This window comes from Chroicocephalus ridibundus, chromosome 1 (assembly GCF_963924245.1).
Source record: "Chroicocephalus ridibundus chromosome 1, bChrRid1.1, whole genome shotgun sequence".
In the NCBI taxonomy this organism is placed as follows: domain Eukaryota; kingdom Metazoa; phylum Chordata; class Aves; order Charadriiformes; family Laridae; genus Chroicocephalus; species Chroicocephalus ridibundus.
Window position 1 is genome coordinate 176,988,576 of NC_086284.1, and position 25,177 is coordinate 177,013,752.

Below are 25,177 nucleotides of genomic sequence, written 5' to 3' on the forward strand. Positions count from 1 at the left end.
TCTCTGGTTCTGTGTCTGCATGCCGGAGTTCTGAGATGTAGATCAAATAGATCTCAAATGAAAGAAATAAGCCATTTCCTTATAAGCAAGACAAATTGTGTATTACAGTTCCACATTTAACCTTCATTTAAACCTCATATCTTCAGTTCAAGATGTTAAATACAGGCTAATTTTAAATATTAAGCATTAATAGGGAAGATTGCTGTAATTAGGGACTTATTACTTCATAGTTACGAGTAGGCTAGTTCATAGATGTCTCACATGAAGAATGGCATCAATCAAATTAACAGTAAGGTGCTTCTTTCCTTGGATTCCTGTCTAATTCAAGCTGTTCTAACTGTACCTTTGCCCAAAGTAAAACTAATAACAACACTGTTCTGCTTAAACTACCTAGTCATATTCTGCAGTGTTATACTCTGCATTGCTAGACACGTAGCAGATGCCTACCAAAACAATACCTGGAACTTGTGTTGTAATATGTGTTGCAATTTGGTAGACGTTTATTTTATAGGCACTTGTTTCGTTACCTCAGTGCTCCCTATACATGCTTATAACATGGGAGGAACTAAGTCCTGTTCTTATGACATCCAAATGAGCTCCAAATTACAGAAAACTGGCTCTGTCACCTGGTTTCCCAAGAGGAAGTGAAAATGAAACACGACATACTCTGAAACTTCTTACTCACTTTTTTCAAGGTCATAATTCTCAGTTTTACACTCCTTTTACCTTCTCACATCCAGTCTCTGATGATGTTGGCTCTTGCATGAATGATGCCTCTATTATGTAGGTGGCTTAAGGCACAAGCATGCATCGACTTCTTCCCTAGATAGCATTAGCTTTCCAAATAAGAACAGGGAAGTTCTGAAGCAAGGGCCTTGGTTTACCTTTGTAGGCATTGGCCGCATTTGAGTCCATCAGCATTTTCTAATCTCATTGTTAGACTCTACAATCACCTGAACGCAATGATTTAAAACACCTGGAAAATAAATAGAATTTTAATCCTTTTTTGTTGTCCTCTTTGTGATAAAATTGATTGAAGTTATACTTGATAACTACTTAACCAAATATTTCTATTCCCTCTTCTAAGAACACTATTAATCCATGTCTGACACCTTCATCTGAAAACCCTAGTTATCAATGCTTGTCTAAGAAACAATGATTAATTTATTTACAAGTCTTTGTAGGGTTCTACTGTAGACAGTAGTGAGCACAGGCTCAAGAACTGGATGTTGCTTCTATACCTGGAAACACTTAAACTTGTGTAAATGCCGCAGCTTTAGTAGAATTATCCATAAGGCTTGCCCAGCTGGGGCCAAGCTCTACAGCCCTTTCTTTGTATACTTGCCGAATCCTTTTTCAATGCTGACATTTAAAATCATACATTCTAGTGTCCAAAACTATAGGTATAACTTTACTGCAGCTTTCTGGTTTGTAAAGGCATTATTTTCCCCATCTCTGGAACAACAAACAACTCTTATCTAGGCACACAGTTTGCATCTGTTTTAACTAAATAAATTGCTTAGCAAAAGGAACCATCTATGGTAATACCTAAACCTGTTTTACTGCAGACAATATCAAAGTACTTTTTTCTGGTCTGCTGGATAATTATATACTCTGCTTTTGGAATAGTATGGTTAAGCACAAACCCCTAGAGCAGCAAGATGATGTGTCTTCTGTCTCACCATTGTTTTTGCTTGCCATCTTCATGTGGGGGAACTTTGCGTTTCACACAGCTCTGCTGTTCCTTCTACGTGGATAATAACCTCATCCATTCATAACTATGCTGCTGCTGGTGTCCCTGATGTCCTGTTGCTTTTCATTACAGCTGAGAGAATTGATTCTCATATCCATCTGAAAACAAAGCCTTTTCTTCTGAAACTCGTCTACATTGATTTTAGTGCAAATATATATGCATGCTATTTTATTGATTAATATATCAGCAATATGGTGTTGTATGAAGATACAAAGAACAACTGCAAAGCTGCTGGAAGCTTCTTGGCCAGAAAGTGACTGAGTTGGATTTGGATTCAACTGGTCTGGATCTGAACTTTTCTTCACTTGGACCTCAGAAAGAGACGGTTGTGTTCTGCAACATCCTGGTCTTTCACAACTGTCCTCTACAGTTGTGAGATGCAACTTAGTGATAAGAATGAGGATGAGCACTGCCCTAGCATGTGATCAAAGTCAGCTGTTTGTAGGTTTTGAAAGAAGAGTGCTTGTGACCTTATTCTTTGTGACCTTACAAGGTTTAAGACTCCAAAATTGTCAGTCGTTAAACTAAAAAGGGTGTATGCTTTTGTTTTGCCCTGACATGAATTTCCATTCATTTCCTAAGTGATCATAAAGACTGCTGGGCTGAATTTTGTTGATAATCAGTTACCCTCTCCTCTCACACTTCCTAGGCAGCAGGGAGGTAATGAGGAAGGGGCAAGATATGAACTGATTCTGAAATTTTTAGCTACTGACTGCGAGTGACTGGATAAGAAGGTGCAGAGTGATGGTGCAGCATCAGCTCTTATCTGTGTAGAACCCCACTCCTTCTATACTGCAGCTTAGGATATTTAAGTGCAAAGTACTCGGCTGTTTTAGCAACCTGTTCTGTCCCAGATGTTAGTTATTTCCATGGGAAGAAAGTCATCTGTAACCAGACTAACTTGGAAATCTCACCTGCCATCTCATTTCCCTCTGCCTCTTGCCCTCTGGCACATTGCAGAGGACTTTGACGTGCTCATGGTATTCATATATTTGCAGCATACTACAGTTGTGCTGTGGTTTTTGCCTAACCTGATTTAGTCTATCAAGAGTAAGTCCTCAGCAGAGCAGCAGATACTTTCTGTGCCATTCCTAAGGCCAGCAGTGGATTAATGCTATATTGCTTCAGTGTTAACATGAACTCTAGAAGTGTCTCAATACTGAATACAGTGCTTCCAAATAAAAGCTCACCATCCCACCTGCTACAGAGGCAGTCTCTGGGATGCCCATAGGAATTGAATGAGTACACTTTTGTAGATATTTCTTCTAAGGAGAGCCCGTGGTTGTAGCTTTTTGAATCCAAGGCCACGTAAAATGTGCTTTTAGCAAATTGATACCCTGCAGAGCAGAAATATAGTGGTAGCTACTATAAAATTATCCAAAGTAGCTTGGTATAATGATACTTTTTTCTGAACTAAGCATGCATTTACTTTAGATAGTTAGGCATGTAGATAGTCTGAACTACAGTGCTGTCATTATTATAGACTAAATGCCTACTTAAGCACAGTACTTACTTGTTGACAGCTCCTGTACGTTCCCATGCTCGTTCACTCTTGTGTAGAGAAGTTTAATTTGTCCACTTGGCAAGTCACGTGGTAGAGTGCAGTAACTTCTAAAATATTGGTATAAGAACTAATTGAGCAGTCCATTAAATTACTGCTTAGGACAACCCAATGATAAGATCTTGAGAACTGGAGTCTTAGCTCCCCTCTGTGGATAACATCGCATAAATCTAAATGCTTTACAGCTCCTTGAGGGATCTTTTTAATTTGGGGGAGTGCTAGCCAAATGAATTCCAAACTTGAATAGAGATGGCTCTGATTCCCGGTGTGGCACATAGGTTTCAGAGGTGGTTAGCGTTGGGGGCAAATTTAAGAACAGACCGAAATGTCATCTTAAACACAAAAGTAGTTGTCATCTCTTCTCTTTCTGTGTGTATTTATACCGTGGTCACATATGTACTTAATTTCTGTAATAAAACTGATTATGGCTCCTATTTGGCTACACACTGCTGCTTTTTCTGCTTTTTTTTAATTTTAAACTGGTGTAATTGCCTATACTATTCATCATATAAATCTTAGATGTAGTCTTAAATTTAAGGCTATCTTAAACATCTCACTTTCTAAAAAATTTAATATATATGTGAGGAAAAACTGAGACATAAAGTTCATAGAAATCTGGCCCAGAAAATTTTCTCTGGGTTCATTTTTCTGTCTTTATTGGTCCAGAATGATCTGTGTTTAAAAGCAGTGGATTTGTTAATACTTTTTAAAGCTTAATGCTTAGAAGACCACAGTGCTGCCCATAAGTGTTAATTCTATAGGTGAAATCTTATTTGGTCAAAATGTGCATCGTACCCGCCTCACAGATTTAGAGCTTGAAGAGTTTGTTCTTTGGATGCCCAAACTATGCTTTCCCCAGAAAGAAGCCAGATTTCTGAATCTTTCCGCTTTTATGTTCTGTCCCAAATTTTGAGGACTCTCTCTCTAAATAGACTTTTTATTTTGTCAGGCCATCCGATTCCGAATCTGTCTACTTGCATTGAAGAAAAAGCCCGACGTGTTGTTTTAGTACTTGGAAGTCTGCTTCACGTTCTCAATGAGCAGAGAATTATTTGCATCTGTAATTATGGCTGTTGTATTCTGGTTATGGATACAAATAAATCAGTTTCGTACTTAGACTAGAAGGTTCATCCTTCTGTAAACGGTTTTGGTTTTCCAAATCAGAGCTCTGTCTTTTGACGGTTCCCTAACTAACAATGCCAGTTAATAATTACATAAAATTAAAACATTGAGATAAGTGGAAACATAGTTTTCTTCTTTTCCTCGGGAAATTAAAAAAAGTTAGAGCAAACCTAGGGGATGTAAAATTTAAGAAAAATCTTTGAAGTTTACTTTCATTTTCAGATGCAGGAATTGTTATATGTAGGGGTGCTATAGTGGTGTGATGGCTGCTTAGGCATTAGGGTGGGTGGTGTGCGTGCTGAAAGTTAACATAATTTTCCAGCGTGCTTGCAGGAAAAATCCAGATGCTTTTGTAGACAATATAGTGTAAATGGTTACATTAATCTGAAATGGAAGGTGTATGAAGTTGATCTCACTACCGGTCGTTTTACTGATTCTTTAACGTGAGTGGCTGGAATAGTAGCTAATAGATTGTTGACGTTGTCGTTCAGTTTGTAAGCAGTTGGGTTATGGCAGAGGGAATTCCAAAACAGCTATTAAAAATGAATAGCATAAGCCATGTGCAATGGAGGAAACACGTTTTGAGTATTTAATGGATAGAATTGTTGGTGACTGATACTAATTACAGTTTGTTATTACTGCACATTGTTTCACTGAACATATTTTATTCCCATGATAGACAGGCTAGCCGCAAACTAAAATTTCACTTCTCTGTTAGGGAAAGGGATTTTTAGGTACAGAATTCTGCATTGAAAATAACAGCTCCCAGCATCATGCTACATGAGCCTGTGTTGTACAGACTATTGGTAAACAGTGCATATGGTAAAGAGGAAGTGGAGATGCTTTCAAAAATTGCTGAGTAGTATTTTTAATATTAGTTACAGAGATTAGTGTCTATGTTAGATGGAGTATATTTTCTGAGGCAGTTAGACCTGGCAGCATCTGGAATTTATTGGAAGGAATAGTTCCATTCAGATTGTTGTAAACTACGGACACATTTTTCAGCCTTCTTGAATCAGTAGACTATTGATTGAAGAATTATATTTTAGTCCCAGCTAAAGCAGGTGCAAATGTCCTAGTTAATTTAGTCTGGTATACAGAATACTGTGAGGTTTGGATATTTCTGTCTGAAAAGGAAACCCAGTGTTGACCACACTGTACAATTTATTGGCAAAATTGAGTTCTTTTGAAGTATTAATCCTTGCTGTGAAATTCATACCTAAAAAGAGACTAATTTACTTAATTATTTAACCTTTTAATAAACGCAAATACTAAGTGAAGATAACATCTAAGAGGAATGGCAGAGTTCTCTAGTAATTTTGGTACTGTGTTAGAAGTGTTGCTTCCCAACATTTAAGTGCTTGATTCCTTTTGGGAAAAAAAAAATAAATCCTAGTGCTAGGACGATAATGTCATCATGCTGGCACATACCTCTAACTAAGGCTTTTTGTATTCCTGTATTTGTTTGTCTAACCCTAATGTCCGCATATATTTCTTGCCCCTTCTTTGAGATTGACAATGTTTTCCTTCCATCGTCTGGAAAGCTCCCCTGCCCTGCTGAAGTGGAAACCCTGCAGTCCTCTCTATTTTGCACCCCCGCCTGTTCAAGAATGGTGCTTTCTCCGGTTCTCCCTGCCCTTTCTCTGTAGACTGTGTATTACCATCTCCTTATAAGCCCTTGCTCGTTAGAGTTATTCTTGTTGGAATCTAGGCTACAAATAATCTTTCCATACAGCAAGTTGCTGCCTCTGATAAATGCAGGCTGCAGCCAGTGGCTGGCAGGGAAATTCGTTTGCTGTCAGACCCTTGAATGGTGAATTAGGCTTTTCTGGTACTTTTCATTTGCACCAAAATCAAGGATGTTGTGTTTATGAATGCTCCCTGCAACTTTGAAATTGATCTAGTCTAATATTACCTAAATAAATGTGTTCAGTTGAATGTTATGCTGTAGATTCTTCTGGAATCTACTTACATGAATTCAGTTAAGGCAAAAGTAATGCTATATCTGTAAGATTTAATTCTGAAGTGTATTTTAAAACTGTACTGCAAATGCTCATGTTAACTATAATATATAAACTGAAAAGACTGCATGGGTCTGATTTGTGTAAGCATTTTCCATGGGAATCCCAGTGCCTTATATGGTCAACTTGCTTTGTAGTGTTTCAGTGAAATGAAGGCAGCCATCCAACAGCGAAAAAAAAAAAAACAGCCCAGCTGGCTTTAGCTTTGTGTATAATACCCTCTTTCTTGGCCTCCTTCAGTAGCACAGTAGCTAATTATTAAAACTAAAAATGTGGCAAGAGCCTATGTAGCTAGTAGAAGAAATTCCTTTTGTGGCAGTGACTGTATACTAAAGATTTAATGCTAATTTAATAAAGAATAGTAGCACGTTGATAATACAGCTTTGTTGCATAATGAACTTTTGCCATCAGATAAGCTTTACCCAAGCTTGTTGTAGACTGGTGATAATTCCTGTAGCTGTTATAAACAGAGTTTAGTCGACAGAATCCAACATGCATTTTTTTCTGTGTGTTTGACCTGTTTACTAACTGCTTGAATAGATGCTAACAGTTTAAATAAGCGCCTGTTGAGGCTTGCATATTAAGGGATTGCTTCAGAGAGATCTGGTTCAGGTTCCTCTGGAAAGAGCATTTGAGTATGGTGGCACCAGTCATTGAAAATGACTATGTTTGCAGTGAGGTAAGCTACCCTGTATTTACTCTCAAGTATGAGGATGCACATAAGCTTTACTGTAATTCTCCTTGTGGTAACTTATGTACCTATACTTTAAAAAACCCTCCTGAATGAGAGGCTAGACTGTTAAACTTAGTCATATCTCTTTATTCAGATACACAGAATCCTGTTTTACAAGAAGTGTGATAAATTGAGAACTCAAGAACATCAGTACCTTTATTTCGAATACTAATGAAAAACACAATATATTTTCTATTGCAGAATGCAAAAACCAGAGCACATTGTCACTTACCTACTGTGATGAGAGTAGTATGCAGTAAAAATGCTATAGTATTTGTTTGACTTGCAGTGAAGAGAGGTTTTTTTCTATATCTGGACTGCCTAAGGCCTTTAAGGCTCTTTCAGTTAATCACATAGCTCTAGTGCCTGATTTGTGTAAAAAGGAACAGCCAGTCTACTGAGCTCAGTAATAAGTCATCTCTGCTTCTGCTGATAATGGGGCATTCCGATCAGCTTTCAAAAAGCAGCTTTTGTTTTTTAATGTCTTTTGGTCTCACCTCTTTACTAGTTTTATGTAATGACTTCGACTCCTTGTACTAGTAGGGTAACAGCTGATTCCTATTTACTTTCTCAGTATTACTTATGATTCTGTTGTCCTTTATTATATGGTCGTCAAAGTCATTTTGTTCCAGGCTGTAGAGTTCTGGCCTATTGAGTTCTGTTCTCAAGCACAGTCTATACCTTTGATCAAAAGTTCGGATCTCTACAAAGGCTGTTCTCTTACTATTTTCAGCTAAAAGCTATGAAGAAGGATGATACTGTCTTTTTTCTTCAGCCAGTCAGGGTTGGGTTTGCCACCATGGTAGAGCATTCAGTCAGTTGTAGCTGCCAAATGACAGCTGGATGTTTTCCAAACTTAATCAGGTTGGGAGAAGCAAAGACAACGGCTTCTTGGATGGATCTCCGTTTTTAATATTCTAGTGGTTTGGAGGCTATGAGGATTTTTCAGAACTCCTTTTTTCAAACATTTTCAGATTCACCAGAAGAGTGCTTCAGAGAAAAGCTGATATCCAACAGAATTTACAAGACCTAAAGAAAAACTGCACTACTGTACAGTGATATGTCTAAGTTAATTTTAAATATGGTAATTCAGAGCATGGAAGCAGTACAGATGTCACGTCGCTGTGGATTTCTAAAATTCATTTAGAGGTACGCTAGTATTATCTGTGCTGTGACCTCTTTGCCTCCACTAGCAAAGAGGAGGAAGCTGTAAGATGCAAAAATAGAGTAGGGATGTAGGAGTGAGTCAGAAGAGTGGAGGCAAAAGCAAGCTGTCAGATGTGGGCTGGCTGTCAAGATGAAACTGAGAGTTTGGAAAATTAAATGGTAGTGTGGAAAAGGAAGTGGGGAAAAAAGGCTGATGCTGGGAATACTGAAATAATGGAACTCGGGTGTTGGTGTGTTGGATATCAGGTAATTAATGTTGCCCGTGAAATCTGTACTTCGACTTAACACGCATTAACCTTTTAATACTCTATTATGTCATCATACCTAGATTATAGGGCCTGTATAGAGGATTTGCTCTTGGGATAGTTCAGGACATCTGATAAAAGATTCTGTTGCTCATGAGACTATTGCTTTGTCAGGGAGGGAAAAAGGAAGAGAATGGTTTATAGCGTAGGAGACTGCAGGGAAATCTGTAGAAACATTATGCACTTGCGGCTGTGTAAGTGTAACGAAAGGAAGCTTTTCTTTTGACATGTGAAATGGTGTATATCCTTAAACCTCAGTTCCACAGTATTTCAAATTGCATGGTTAAATCAGGGGATATGGCTTATGATAACCTTTTTGTCTGTTTACTGTCTGTAAAATGATAACTTTCTGGTGGAGGTTTTATGAAAATCCTGCTTATGTACCTGAATGGTTGTAAGTGCTGATAGGTAGGTAGAAGAGAGCCCATGAGAAAATGAGTTCTGTTTGGAGCAAGATTTGAGTAATACAGACTGAACACTAAACAGTGAAGAAAAATCCATAGTTTTGAATAGCTGCCTGTTATGAAAGCACCAATTATCTCATTGATTGAATGAAAGAAGTTCCTTTGGCCACAGGGAAGTAGTGGACATGTAGGACTGTACACAGGTCATACAATTGGGGGGCAGTTGCTTTGGCTTAGGCAGCATTAATTAAAGCATTTCCTAGTCCTGAAATATTTGGCTGTTCAGCCTTACTATTGCTTATATATAGGTCTGTGCATAAATGAATATATAATGTAAAAGTGGAGTCCTTAGAGAAGCATAAAGCTTAAGCATGTTTTGGCTAATTTAATAGTGTAAATTAAGCTGGCAGAACAGCTTTTCCCTCCAGGAATTCTTGTAGAGGTGTGCACCATAGAGGAGAAAAAGCAAGCTCAAGGCAGCAAAGGTAGTTTTCTGGCATGTTGGGGAGTGGGTTTCTCTTTTCTGTTTAAGATGGAGGCAGGTTCTCACCGTGCACCCTGAGGTATTTGGAGCATGACCTGTAGCCAGACGGATAGATCTTTCATGAAAATAAATTGAGAACCAGTTTTAAAAACCGTTTGCGTTGCAGGAGCTTTCAGTTTGCAGCATGGATGGTGGATGATTGCATAGTGAGGCCAGATGGGCCTTCATCCGTTTGCCTGAAATGAGGAAACTTGGAAGTCCTCCCTGTCAAACCCTTCCCCTGCCCTTGCTGCTGCTCTGTCCCTGCCAGGGCAACTGAATGGTTACCTGCCGAAACTCTGCAGTGCATAGACTTCCCCCATGCTCGGGCAGTGTATATACTTTCTCCGTATCACAGAATGACAGAATGGTGGTGGTTAGAAGGGACCTTTGGAGATCATCTAGTCCAACCCCCCTGCAGAAGCGGGTTCACTTAGAGCCAGCTGGACAGGAACGCATCCAGGTGAGTTTTGAATATCTGCAGAGAAGGAGATGCCACAACTTCTCTGGGCAGCCTGTTCCAGTGCTCTGTCACCCTCAAAGTAAAGAGGTTTTTCCTCGTGTTGAGATGGAATTTCCTGTGTTCCAGTTTGTGCTTGTTTCCCCCTGTCCTGTCACAGGGCACCACTGAAAAGAGTCTGGCCCCATCTTCTTGACACCCATCCTTTAGATATTTATAAGCATTGATGAGATCCCCTCTCAGTCTTCTCTTCTCCAGGCTAAACAGACCCAGGCCTCTCAGCCTTTCCTTATAAGAGAGATGCTCAATTCCCTTGATCGGCTTCCTAGCGCTCCGCCAGACTCTCTCCAGTAGTTCTGTGTAATTTTTTGGGTTTTTTCCACCTGTTTACTTTAGCACTTGTTCTTACGTATTTGTGGGGGAAATGCCGTCAGTAAAGTCAGTCACATTGCTATGACTGTCCTTGAAGCCAGTGTGCTTTTCAACCAGGCTTTCATTTTTGTGCTCTTTGATAATAATCATCTTTAACTAGCAGTCTGATGTACAAGAAGCAGACTTTAAAACATCTATGATTAATTTCAGATGACGTGCATACTCCTAAGGTCAGGTAAACAACAGACTTCTGGGTTCTTGTTATTTCTTTCAAGCTGACACAGTCCTGGTAAAACGAAGGCGAACACGTTTTCTGTCCTGGTGCAATTCAAAGATGTCAGCAGTCTCTCAGAAGTTAGAAGTCAACACAAGTGAGTTACTACGTAATTAGAGATGTAGGCTTTTACCCCTTTATCCAGAATCCCTTCTGAGAAGGAAAGTCAGAAGTGGCTGTAGCTCCAGGTGCCACAGAGGCAATACTGTTCTTTGCTGCCTTGAAAGGGCGTGCTCTTTTTTCTTCCTCCCACCATGCTGTTTTCTTCCCCTCCTCTTTTTTTATTTATTTATTTCAGTGGGTGGGGAGGGAGAAAGGGTTGTTTCTGCCTTGCTGGTGACTTAAATTGGCTAATGGAGAGTCTGACAAATGCTTTTGGGAGTGTGCAGTTGAGAATGAGGAGGGAGACCGAGACCTCCCTGTTTGTCAACAGTGAGCTCGTGTAGAATCATGCCCTGAGTGATTAGCGTCTGTTAGCACAAATGAGTTAGGGTTTGCTGGTTTTATAGCACTACCTCCTGCAATGAACAGAATATTGCTTAAAAGTCATCTTGAAACATATAAATGCAAATTATCCAATAGGGTTGGTGTTTATGAGTAATTTGAAACATTGTCATCTCCTGAATGCCAGAGATTCTAATGCAGAATATTCAGGTGAGGGTCTAATTATTATCAACTGCAATATTGTTTTCATATAACTGCCTAAAATCAAATGTAGCAGAGGAAGAAGATCCTATAAGCTCAATTAGAATACATTCTTAAAGTGTCTGTTTTTATTAGCATTTGACGACAAGAAATTTTACCAAAGATATTTTCTGCTAACCTCTTAAAAATGTTATGTGCTGCTAAAGACAGTGGAAGAAATACGTCAATGTCTTACTTTGACTCAAGTAAAAGCTGCTTGCAAAGTGACACTGTTGATGAAGTAGTAAGGATAACTACTTAACCTTTTTTAAGAAATATTTTGGTTTTCTGGCAAGTTTCTTTAGTGCCCTTTCTCCTTGAAACTGATGTCAGAGCTTCCAAATCTGGCATGCAGGACTGAGAAGCTAGAGATGAACTGCCACAGCATGTGTAAGAATGTATGAATTCCTTGTGCTCTGGCAAAAGAGCAGATGGCATGACTGCCGTGTTGATTTTGGCATGGATGGTATGGCTTACAGTTGCTCATCTAGGTACAGTATTTTCCTGGTACTTGCTTGCTCTTCAGAAGGTTAGCGAAAAGTGGAAAATTTAGAGGTTGCTAGACTACAGGTTTACCTTTACACACAGAGATAACTTGGTTTGTGAGGACCAAAGGCTCAGTAGAGGATGGGGAAAGCACAGCTGTATCCTTGCCCTTTTTGTTAGCTCTGCCCTAGATGTTTGCAGAGAATGAGGGGATGGTAGGCGCGACCTCTTCAGCCAGCGCAGGTTGTGCCATGCAGAATAGGCAGTGACCACAGCTGGGACTTGGAGAGTCCTTAAGTCTTGCCATGTGAGATGCTGCAGATCTGCTGTCGATAAGTGTTCGGTGGCAGTGGTGAAGGTGATATAGCATGGATTGTAGTACACAAACAAATACGCCAGAATGAGGATGGAGACATTGCCAGTACTGGAGCACACGCAGCAGTTTGAAGAAAAAGAAGGTGCTGTTGTAATATACTGATTGAAGATGTAACATTCTTAGTATACGGACTCTCGTAATATATCGTTGACCAAAAGTCAGCGTATATCTTCGTTTCCTCCTGTATCAGAGTAAATACAGAGCTGAGGAGGGTGGTTTGCTTTTCCCTTTAATGCCACGAGGAGAATGGTAACACTGGTTGCAGATGCAGACTAGAGGACTGCTTCTCAAGAATACTCATTTTCTGCTGGCTTTTCATGCATTGTGTGCTAAAACACACAGTGGAGTTAGTCTTGGATACTTGATGTGATGAGGGGCTACTATGGCCATAAATAGAGAAATCTGTTTTAACTCAGATTTGGGGAAACATACTTAAAGGTGTCCTCTGATGAGGAACCCTATTCAGGTTCTGCATCTGAGGTGTTCTTGCTGATAAGCTTTCATGAACATTCATGAACAGCTGCCCTGTGTGGAGTCAACATTCATCTGGCAAGGCTACAAGCTTAAAAAGCCTCGTTGGACCCATGTTTGTTCACAGCAGTGTTTGCTGGTGCCCCAGGTCTTCAGAATGTGTGTCAGCTGGGGTCCTTCAGTGTTGACCAGGTCTGGCCCCATGGTGCAAGAAAAGCAGTGGTGCTGTTGGTGAAGCTAAGCAAGCCTTTGAGGTAGTATAACTGTGTTGTCACTGTATTGCTTTCCTGCTAATAAGCTTAATGAACCTCAGTTACCTTGATATCTGTCACCTGGATTTTTTTTGTGTGTGTTTTTTATTTATTTTATCCAGTACGGCTGACAAGCTAACTTTTTTAGGCATCTGTGTTAGTACTCTGCAGCACTGGTACAGCGTTAACAGTCCTCTGCTGTTTCCCAGGTATTTCAAGATCTGTTTAGAAAATAAATATTGGCAAACTTGAAGCTGCCTTAAGTTCTTGAGTAGTGACTAGAGAGCTGCCTAAGCATACTTGTGGTTTGTATTACCAAGATTTACCGAGTTAAATAGTGAAATGTGGGTTTTTCAGCATTTTTCTTTATAACTAGTAGACTAGAAGCTACATAGGCCTCATTATGCAGGACAAATAAAACTTTTCTGCTTCTTTCAAACCAGGAAGTGGAGCTATTTGTTGACAAATTCTCTTTCTCCTCTATTATTTTTATCCCTATATCATTGCTATTTTTTTTCCCATTCTTAATATATTTCAGAAATGCTTTAGCATTCCTGGCCTGCTGGCTTGTGCTTTTTCATTGATGTTCATAGCATTCCTTTCCAATTTTCTACTCTCTGTTATTTAAAGTTTATACCATTTATACCTATTTTTTAAATTCTAATTTTGTATTGATTTCCCCAGTTTTATTTATTAAATATTTAATTTTTAATTATTGCCATTCCTTTGCTTTATTTCTGTACTGATGTAACTTCCTAATCAAATTGCATTGTAGAATAATTGCTTGGTCCGTGGGATACCCATTCAAAAAAAAAAGATGACTTGAAAATTGGCCCTTTTAAAATACCATGTATTGTGTATATATAGTGGTATATACTGTTGTAGATGAGTCTATATAAACTTAGATTATTTTACACGTTGACTGTTGTCTTCATGTCCATTTTTCAGTGTAATTGGGATGTAAGCGGTTTCCTAGGAACTTGTGATTACTTGCAGTTTCTTTGTTAATCTGTCATAATGAGTTTCTAATGGGACAACTGTACTGAAGTATTTCCTGTTTAGATAGACCGGAGGGAGTCCGATGTCGAAGCTGGTGCTTCTGTCTTGCTCTTTTGGAAGAGAGAAAGTTCACAAAGTGGATGTTGTTTTTACATTTGTAGCTGGAGATAAATTGTTAGACGTCTCCGTTAAGAAGTATTCATGGCTGTTTTCTTGTGCTGGTGAAAAATTTGGATGCAGTGGAAAGATAGCTGTTGGAGGTGGGGCTGGGATTGCTGCCGGGGCACAGGAAGCACACACAAGTGAGCGCCAGGTTTCTCCTGCCTTCCAGCCAGCCAGGGTTTGCTCAGCAAGTTCATGATGTGGCTAGCCTATTGAAAATAGAGTATTAAGTTACACTGTGGCAAAAATGCCTTTTTTAGAAGTTGCAAACCGTATCTGTGTAGATGAACAGCTGCATAGCTAGCCTTTGAGAGAGAGGCAGTTTGGTGTTGAATACTTTTTTTTATTCTTTATACTTGACAGAGGCTCATAGTACATTTGATTATCATCTCCTTATTTGTTTGTACAAACAGTTTCGTTAACTATACTAAAACATGGCAACGTAGGCAAGGTATTCCATGTAAGTTATTTTAGAAGATTGTTTATCAAATTTAGCAAAGGCACAGCATGAGTACACCCTTATTTAACTTTGACGGGATTCCTGAAGTGCCTAGTCTGAGTTGAATTTTGCCTTTAGGTGTATTCTGAGTTGATCTTATCCTTGCAGAGGATTTATTTGAGTCTTGGTGACCTTTGATGCAACTGCCTTACCTTCTGGGGATCACAGTGACATTTCTTTTGTGCAGATTAAATGAGAAAAAAGGCTTTGGACAAGTTGTTCCAAGTGATGCTGTGTGTTTATCGACAATACAAAATGTGAAATTGTATATAAAATTACCTGACACAGAATTTTTTAATATCGTCTATACCTTATGTACTCCTGTGTAATTTCTTCAAACTTTCAGCAAATCAGAAAGCAAACCAGTTCCTTTAGGTTGTATGCTGAATATATTTCTGAGGTCAGAAATTAATTGAGCTGTTCTAAAATGCAGTTATGTATATATGTGTGTACCACAGCTAGTCTTTTCCAAAAGGGAAAATTGGAGAGCTGCTCTTGTTTTTTCTGTTGAAAAGTGAAGTTAAAATGCATATACATTACTGATGAGCGTAAAACATACTGTGCTGTCCAGTTTTAAGAAAGAGCAACTGTTTGCTATTTACTGTGACAAGTTTGGCTCATTTGCTTTTGTCTAATTTCACTGAAACTCCATGGTTTTCTACTAAAATTTTAGTGAGGCTGTCAGAATATTATTCTTCCAATCTAGGTCAGCTTTGAGTCTTAGTGGCATTTTTGAAGAGCTGAAAATGCTTTCCAGTTTATCTAGGTGATTCAATGAATCACAAGTTTGATCATAAATTGAAAAATTTACTGAGATTTATATTACAGAATGATAGCTTTTCTTTAGCAAGTCTAGGAACAGAAAGTAGGAGCAGCAATATATTCTTTCCTTAAAAATGGAAAGCGATGAGAAGCAATTAGTTAAGTTTCCTGTTTATGTGTAGTACTACCTTTGTTTAATTGGGTTTGTGTACAAAGTGCAGTTTTGGTAAACTAATATATTTACCACATTTAAGATAATTTGCTTAATGTTTAAGCAATTCAAAATGCCACTTTTACTTCTAATTTCATTTTTGTTTCCATTCAGGTACAACACGATTATATTAATTCTTTTGCATATCAAATATTTATAAATCTAACTTGACGTATCATTCATACTTCACATGTACTTTTTTATTCTGTTAAATTGAATTGGGGTTGGAACTAGATGATCTTTAAGGTCCCTTCCAACCCTAACCATTCTTAAAAAATAAAAAAAAAATAGGGAGGGAATAAGCCCTGAATGATATCAGCCTTACCAGCTTACTAAAAATATGCTTTACTTCTAATACAGTGTATAATGACGAGGATAAAACCACACATAGCAAGTGCTAATTGACTGAAGCATTCATAGGTGTGTAGTTGCAAATTTGGGTCTCTTACTGCCTTTTTGTACCTGTAGTCTTGGTTTCTTTCTGTTAAAGATGCTTTTTACTGTCAACGGTAATGCGTAGTAGGAAAGTACACACAGAAAGAGTTTGTCTTGGTTAGTTCAGTATCTGTCTATCTGTGTATCTAGTTTAGCTCTACTAACATGTATATTTTTTTCCCGTGTTGGGTTGAAGGGTTATCGTTGTTTTTATTTAATTCAATGTTATTACTTTTATTCTACTCAGCTTTGCCACTTCACTTGGCTAAAATTAGAAAGCAATGGGAACTTCCCCTAGATCCTGCTAAAGCAGAAGATTAAATGTCAGTTGACGACTAGATCACTAATGTAGCCCATAAGAGTTCACAGCGGAGCACTGATAGATGTGGTCACGTTTGCTTTCTTCCAAGGCAGCGCCCAGTTTTCCTCTCCGAAGAGCTCAGAGCTGTATAGAGGTGACAGGCAGAAGCAAAGGAAAAAAGGGAAACTTGGCACATGTGGTTTAAAGTAAATCCAAGGAATGTAGAAGTGAACAAACCTGTTTGTTGATATAAACAGATTCTAGTAAGTTTTCTTGATACCTTTTTGTTTTGCTAGGTGATTAATTTGATTAAGAAAGTGTATTAGAGGGTATCAGTATATTAGGTATTTTAAATTGAAAAGCTGCTTTGGCACATGAGTTAGTTTAGTTGCCCATATGCTAAAAGCAGATGTTTACTGATGAAAAAAATTAAGTATTTGAAATATGATTGGTATATTCTTAAATTTTACTGGGATAGAAATACATTACTATGTGACACTGCCATTTCCGTCTGAAATTTAATATTTACACATTGTGTGACCAGGAAAACTAATCACAGTCTGCCAAAATTGTAACAATAAATACTCTTAATGAAAGCATAGCTGTATAATGGCACTGTATTTTACAGTATGAAAATTTTGTTTACTCTTAAAACCATTTCTTTTCAATGAATAAAGACTGCTTCTCTACCTGTGAGGAGGTAAATGTGGAGGGTTGTGTATCTATGTCCTACTGAGCATGGTGCATCAGCCACAACTGTTGAAATTGCCTCAGAGAACAAACTGCGAAGGCACAGGCCAGAAGAATGAGAAAGCCATTTATGAAGTGAATGAGCCTGAAATTCGGTTCTGGATTTAACTCCCAAATTCACAGATTTGGTGCTGCTGGACAAGTGGCATAGGTTTCGACAACATGTAGCTAAAATGAGAGTCTGTCATATGTGATTTGTGCATACCTACCTGCCTAAGCCTTCAGGGTTGAAGGCAGCTTGTGGATTTGTACATCATACCAGCTGTAATACCGTGCTGTCGGTCAGATCTTAATTTCTCCATTTCGCTCAGTAAACACATGCACTTTCACCTGTAGTGTGGTTATAACGCCGACTAAGAAACCTGAATCTACATTTAAAAGCAAGTTCTGTTGTTCCACAGAATTTACTACTTTTGATTTTAAGTTGAAGGAAACCAGACAGAACAGCAGAAGCGGTTTCTCAAATGCTTAATGCCATGAGTTTTAGGGAGATCCTCGTTTGTGTTGAAGTTTAGGTGAATGTTGCTTCATACAGTCCTTTGTGTTCAGTATCTTCACCAACTTCACGTCACTATATCGAGCCAGGAGACAAAAGGGCATTGAGGCAAATAGAACTGCTCCAATATCGGTATTTTTGTCTTTGGGTGCTGTTTGGTTTGATATCTTCTAAAATAGTTTTGTAGGGGCTAGCCTTTTTTCCCATGACATCTAATTTTCCCAGCTTTTGTTTGGGGTTTTTTTTTGGCAGGCTTTTTCTAGGTATTTTTTTGGCAGGTTGTCTTGAGATTTTTCTTTGAGTTGAAATAAATGAATACCAGTAAAGTTTAATATTAAGCATTTAGTATGGTACTTTTAAAGAAGAGATAAGTTCTAGTGTGGGCATTTCAAGTGTTCCTGAAAATACATTTGCACACAGCTAAAAAAGAAAACAAATATTTATTTGAAAGATTTCCATGTAATAGTAGGTAGCCTGGAATAGTTGGGGGGGGCAGTTTGCAGCAAGAACAGGAAAGGAGGCATTAGACTGGGTTGTTTTTTTCACATAATGTTTGTCAGAGTGAGTCTTGATCCATTACTGGGATTGCTAACAGGAATGGTAGCATCTCTGGTTATAGTAAATAACATGTTGTGGCTAACTCTCCTCTTCCCTTTATCTCAGCGGGAGGTTACAGGACAATAATTCTATCTCTACTTGAAACATGCTAAAACCACTTAAATGTATGTATTCTATTAAAGTCCTGATTAAGAACTATGATTAAGCATTCATTAGGGTTTAAATAGTGGGAAGTCCCTGTGAAATTGGTTTTATAACACGTAGATTATATCAGTCTCAACAGCGATAGATTTTAGTGTTTTTCATGAATTGTGCCCTTAATTAAATTTACAGGTTTAACTATAAATTACAAACTAGCAAAGCTCAAGGGCACGTAAGTAATTTAGTAGTTCAGTGTAACAGAGAAAACAAGGCAGAATTGCAGTACAGAAATTACATTATGCCCTTACTGAATATTTGAGCTAAATAATTACCAGTTTTGTGTAGCTCCTGGTTTTATCTACCTCTTAGAGCTGAAATAAAATCTAAGTGAACTTCTGTTGAGATATACTTGTGCATATGACAAGGTGTTTACATGAAGTGGAATTAATAGCTTGAGAAGTTTGAGTTCTGGAACGATTTGTCTATTTTTGTCAATGTTTGACAGCTCTGCAGCATTCGAATTAAGTAATGATGGTTAATGGGTGCTCGGTTTCAATAGTCTCTGCATGCCTTCCCCGTGAGACTTGAATGGACATGAAATGTTGCATCAGCTTCAAGTAGTGTTTTCTCTTTAGGAGAGGGTGTCTTGCCCACCTGCTTTTGCAGGTGTCTAAAAGGATTCTCATTTTCTACACTTAGAAGTGAAATGTTTCCAAGAAGATTCTCCGGAGAAAAGTTTGCTGCCCTGCAGTGGGGGAAAGGGCTTGACACTGAAGTTTATGCCAAGATTGACTCCTATTCTGGGGTGAGAGAAATAGAAACAATAAAGTTCAGACTGCCAGAACTTGCAGAAGCAAAGAGATGCTCTTGAAATTATTTGTTAATTTAAGTTATTGGATATGGAAACTATCACTTCAACAATTTTGTGTGGACCAACTCTTCAGGATTTTAAATAGTAGGCCATTCTTAACTGGAAATAACACATACATGCCTCATACACACATTATTTACAAACAAGTTAAACAAAATAGCACTAGCATAGCAAAAGTAAACTAGTTCTTGTAAACTAGTTTATCAAGAATATTTGCAAGGTAAATCCTTTTAAAAAGTAAAATATGTAATCCTAATGTTTTGTCAGTATGCAGAGATATCCGGTATTACTCCAGCCCACTGAAAAATAGAAGCTGTGACTTGTGGGTTGGCTAAATGAACACTGGAAAGATTATACTTAATTTAATAATTGAGCAATATTTGTCATCCGTAATACTAGATTAGTGCCTGAAGTTCTGTTACAACACCAAAACCATCCTGTTTTTTACTGTAAATGTGAACATCAACAGCAGCCTTTCCACCTGTATGAACTACATTAAAAAAGAATAGTCAGTAAATGTAAAATAAGTGCTTTTATAGTGATTCCTTAAATAGTAAATAAGTTTAATAATCACTAATATTTCATGACCTAATTTGTTGGTCATTTGTATTATCCTTTATCCTGGAAGTGTTCCCAAATAGTCAGTGAGTCTTAGGACATTGTCATTACTAATATTAGACTTTTAAGATGTCATTCTTTGTACGACAACAGAGAATTAATGACCTGCAAACAAATTCAAGGTCCAAAAAATATTCTTCCTTTGTTCTAGTGGCTGTAACTGCCAGGTTACCTCGAATCTGTATCTTGGAAATTAGATACAGCTTATGGTTTCATTTCATACACCCTACTGCCACTTCACTTGTTTGTGCTGTGTTCTTAATTAATGTGCAGCATGAGTATGTTACGTACCAAAAGTGGTAAGTGTTGCTGAAGATTGCTTTGGATCTTTTAGCCAAATTTCTTTTTATGCCTTGTCAATTAGTAATTTATTGAAAGAAAAGAAGAAAAAAAAAAGAATTGCAATATATAAGTTTATTCTTTTTTTCCCCAAGGAGAGTGAAGATGAACAGAAGATGTTCATAAACAGTGTCACTAGTGAACTGCAATGTCCTCTGTCCTAGCAAAACCTTTCCTCATGAGGGTAAAAATCATTGTAGACTGAGATTATGGGGATTATCTGGCAGTGCTGAGCTCACTGGTGGGCCAGCGAGAAGACCCAGGTAGAAGTGACAATTGTTGAGTTCACACTGTGACCTGCTTTGTGGCAGCATCATTTCAGAGGACTTATCCTTAAACCACCTTTTCATGACAAGTGGTGAATTTAATTCTCTGCAGCCTCTATTCCTGTCTCAGTTTCAGTTGAAATTGCCGAAGGAGGGAGGACAGCCAGGTAGACAGAGTGAGTAATGTGATTTCTTTAGGAAGTCTGTACAAATGAGAAAGTAGGCTAAAATGTATTGTAAATTAAAAAGTGAGAGTGCTAGAAGTGGTTGCAAATTTAGAAGTGCTTTCTTTGAAAAGTGTCAGTTTGAAACGAGGCTTTAACACAGGGTTTGTAATGGGTGAAATTTCACAGCAAAACAAAATTTTGGGGTTTTGATTGTGGAATTAGGACACGAAGATGAGTTTCAGAACAAAGCTGCTTCTCTGAATATAAAAAAAAACATTTTAATACAAGCAAAGCAAATAATTCTTCATTAATCAGATAAAGATAATAGTTTATTGCTGTTCTTTACTTATTTATTTGATTTTAAATTTTAATTGCTTTTCTGATCCACTTTAGATCCAGTTCAGCAAAGTATATTGGCATAGCTAGAAGGGTGTGGTGTGTGATGGCAGAGGGAACCAAGCGATCCAGGGTGAAGAGAACAGGAACCACTTTTAACCTGCTCTGCTGCTAGGTGTGGATGCCCTCCCTTGATTTGATTCTCGGGTATGTTAACAAAAATGTTAATGTCCTCCTTCGTTCCATTGGAGTCGGTTCACGAAATAAAGCGAAGGAAGGGATAAACTGTTCTCCAGGCCACTGTGTGAGGTCTTTCTCCTGTTTCCAGCATTCCCACAGGAATTCAAAATGGTTATTTGGATTGGTTTATCCCTTTAGATCTAACGTATTATTCCGTGTTCATATTTTTGACTCCTCTCAGTACTACGAGTAAATAAGGAAAAATGAAATGTGGTGGCAGAGGTTAAACATACAATGGTTATTTTCTGCTGTTAGAGGTAAAATGTCTTAACTTGTGTAATAGAAGAGGATACTAATCTGGTAACAGCAAAAGGGTAGGCTTTAATCTCTCTCTAGAAAGTACTGGTCAAATATCAAACGTCTAAACCTCATTAGATGGCATTACCTTATTCTATCTTGTTGTTGATGAAAACCAATAAGAATCGTAGTCCAATGTAAGGTGCATACCATATAACTTTGCTGCATGTATATGGGACAGCAGTCTAACTGATTTCTGAATTTTTTTAAAAAAATATGGACTCGTTTTTCCTGTCTTTGGGGGAGGAGTACTGTCTGCTGAATTCTTTGGGTGGTTACTCACTGAGGGACCAAGCAATCTAGATAGCTCTTTTAAAGCTATCTGTTTTTAAGGTTACTTACTAACTTAGGTCTACCTTTCACCTATGTATTTACCGCCTGATAGTAAGGAGAGCCAGCTAGGTCACATGCCACTCGCACTGGGATACGAAGTCATGGTGAATACGGTTAAAGTCTTCCATGTTCAGCAGGCATCTGGTGATCCCCTTCCGAGTGATCAGAAAGTATTTCTGGGAAAAGTTTAAAAGGTTGTTTCACTTAACATAGGCATGTTGTTTCCAGGACAAGTTGGACCTACCTGGGGTTGGTTTGTGTGGGATCTTTGTGTTCTTTGCAGTCCAGGTTTCAGGTGGTTGTACAAATAGGAAGTGGTTTTCTTTTCTGGGCCTTAATATACTACCTTTGAGATTTCATCTCTGTTCTTATCAGAAAAGGTAACCAAACTCCGTATTATCAACTTTATTTTGCTTCCTTTGTGACTAATCAGCTAGTTTCTAAATTAGCTCCCAAAGGAAATGAGGTTTATATGATTGCACTGTCCAGCTGCTGTTCTGTTTGGGGCCCATTGGCTAACTGCCAACAAATTTGGCAGGGTAGTGAGTGCTTCGTGCAGAAATGCCGCCTTTATACCAGTTTGTGAAGGCTGGGAATGGGAATGAGAGACAGTGCATGGGATGAAGGGGAGCTTGAGCACGAGCTCCCGTGCTCTTTGCTTTCCCAGGAGCTGGCTGGTGTGTGTGCTTGACAGATTTGGTGGGTGAGGAAACACTTGGAAAGAGCTTTAAGATGACCTGTTGCTTCGCTAAGTGTAACTGAGGCTCTAGGTGGGAAATAAGGACCACGAAGAGGGAGACTGGGGATGGGGAGATGAACGCCAAGAACCGAGATTAATCCTAGAAGGACTGCAGCAAACATGGAAGAGGAAGGCCCTTGTCTGTCTGTCCTCTGTGCAGAGATGGGGACAGAAGTCATTGTGGGAATTTATCTGTTTGACTCACTGTAACATCAGTCGAACTGTTTGTTATTTACATCTTGCATGTATGTTGCTTTTTCCTTTGTAATAACTTTCAGGCTGCGGTCTAGAAGGGCAGAAGTTTAGGAGACTGTTGCTTTAAGTTTATCATGGTGTTCTGACAAGCTTTCTTTTGGGGGTTGAGATGTCAGTCTTTAACAACAGGGGCACTTCTGGCACTTGATAAATACAGCTTTTAGAAGAGACTGCAAAGATAGCGCAGTGACAATCGGAGTAGAAATGGAACAACATGGAGATAAATTTTTTTTATAACATTTGTTTCTTGGCTTTCTGACTTAAGGTACCTACTGATAGTCAGAGGTGTCTTTCACATGGAAAGTCCTGAGACTTGATAGGGTCAAACACCTGCTTGCGGTGTTGTTAAGGGGAAAAAGGGGACAAGGGTGTATTATATACATGTTCTTCAGCAGTAGCATCAATTGCATTTGCTTTTCTTCACCTTAAGAAATGTAATAACCTTCTTGGGAGGCCACAGTGAGTTTTCTATAAAATATTTCAGGTACAAGGCTCATTTTAAAGTAATTTTTGTTTGAGGGAGCTCAAAGGTCCTATTTTAAATTATACAGCTGTCTTCCATCTCATCAACTTCAGCTTCTGTGAGTCCTGTCGTCCCATAATAGAATTGTTAGTACAGTTGTTCAGATTGTATAATCAATTATCAGGAACATCATTTAAGCCTCACAAATGCGATCACTAGTGATGTCAGTACTCTCCCATTTGCATATGCAAGTAAATTCTTTTATTATCTTAATAGTTACTTTTATATCATCCTAATGTATATAATCTCACAGATTGTTTATCTTTGCTTGTCATGAATGTGCAATCTCTGATAATACGTGAGAAGTGTTTTTGAGCTCTCCTGATTCTTGCCGTGTATGGCACAATAAACTGCCCAAATTTGGTCAAATATTTTTAGCCACTTAGTCATATGTCTTTTAATGTGCTGCATATGTAAGCTTTTGATTCACTTAGCAACAGTATTTTTATGAGTATGTCTTGCCAGTTTTTCTTATGTATACTTGAAAAATGGGCAAGGATTGCTCTGTGTTGGGTTCTGTCAAAACCAGATGGTCTGGCTTTTTTTTTTTTAATAGTGTTAATCAATTTTAAGATATCCTTTTTTTCACAGATTATGACTTTTAGAGGATATAAAGGTAGATGAGTGTGCAGCATATTGAAATGTAATATTAAAAGATCTCTATTTTTAAATGCTTAGGGAATTTCAAAGTTTTCTGATATGAATTTATTTTCCTCATAATAAGTTGGTGAATATTATGCTATACATAGGATATCAGTGGTCAGGCAAATTGGATATCCAGAAAAACTGGATATACGGCATGTGTGAAATATGGCTAGGTTAATGTTTCTGTTAAGTGTAAACATGTCTCTCTTGTTTTCCTCCTGAACTGAATTATGATATCTTTCATGTCTTTTCATTTAAGGAACAAACTCCCTTCCAAAGAGAGGCAATTCTTTTCTTTCAGAGCTTGTTACACTAGCATATATGCAGTGTACTCTGGTGATAAGTGGAGAAATTGAAGATGATATGCTTGAAGAATTTGTAGTCTTTATTGTTGGAGTATATTCATCAATTATTTTATTAAAAGAATTGCTGACTTTAGGGATGGATATGACTAAAAAGATAATTCAAAAAATCCTTTGGAAAAGTTGTTTTCAAGAATACTTGAAAAGGTAGGAAGGTTTTTGAATGTTTTCACTCAAGAATGTGTTTTTGGTTTTGATTGAAAAACAAATAATGCAAGCAGTGGACTGCAGTCTAGTTGCCGTCTAGCTGCAAGTTTATGGATGAACAAGTCCAGATGAGACTCATCGTTAAAACAGTTCTGTGTTACATTCTAAACAAAGCCTTAAGTTCGTACCTAATAAAGCAAATGGGGTCAAAGAGGGATAATTTCTTGTTGTTTTTGTTTGGCTGCTTAAACGGGGCAGCAGCACATCTCCCTCATGGTGTGGCTGTTGCCTCAGCACTACAGAATGGAGGAAAGCTTTGGGATTCATGTCGGAAAGCACAATTGCTTAAATAAGGAAGTATGAGATTTTTTGCCATAATAAAGCAGTATATAATTTTCAGTCTCTATTGCTGTAGAAGTATTCTGAAAAGTAAAATTTATACCTTAATTGCATTTAATTAGAGGCATAATTCTCTAGAAGGATTTAAGAGCCCAGCAGTAAAAGTTCTCATTTCAGCCGTCTGGTTATGCAGTATTGTTGATTTATTAAGCTAAAAAATTAATCCCAGTCTTGTGGGGTCTAGCTGTTCTGAGTCCTTGCTGTCCTGAAATGCAGAGGGACTTTTCTCTCTGTTGCTCTGCCCTTTTAAGGGCAGCAGTATGGAAGTTGGCAAGAAAACTCACTGAGCACCCTGTGAGAAAAATACTCAAACGCAGAGAAGAAAGGCAAAATAGGAGCCAGTCAAGATGGAGATCTCGAGAA

General features: G+C 38.2%; 1 protein-coding gene across 1 annotated transcript in view; it reads left to right on the forward strand.

Annotated features, from left to right (window-relative positions):
* PPP1R12A (protein phosphatase 1 regulatory subunit 12A) overlaps window positions 1-25,177 on the forward strand; it is a 123,070-nt gene that overhangs the window by 21,623 nt on the left and 76,270 nt on the right. The window lies entirely within an intron of this gene.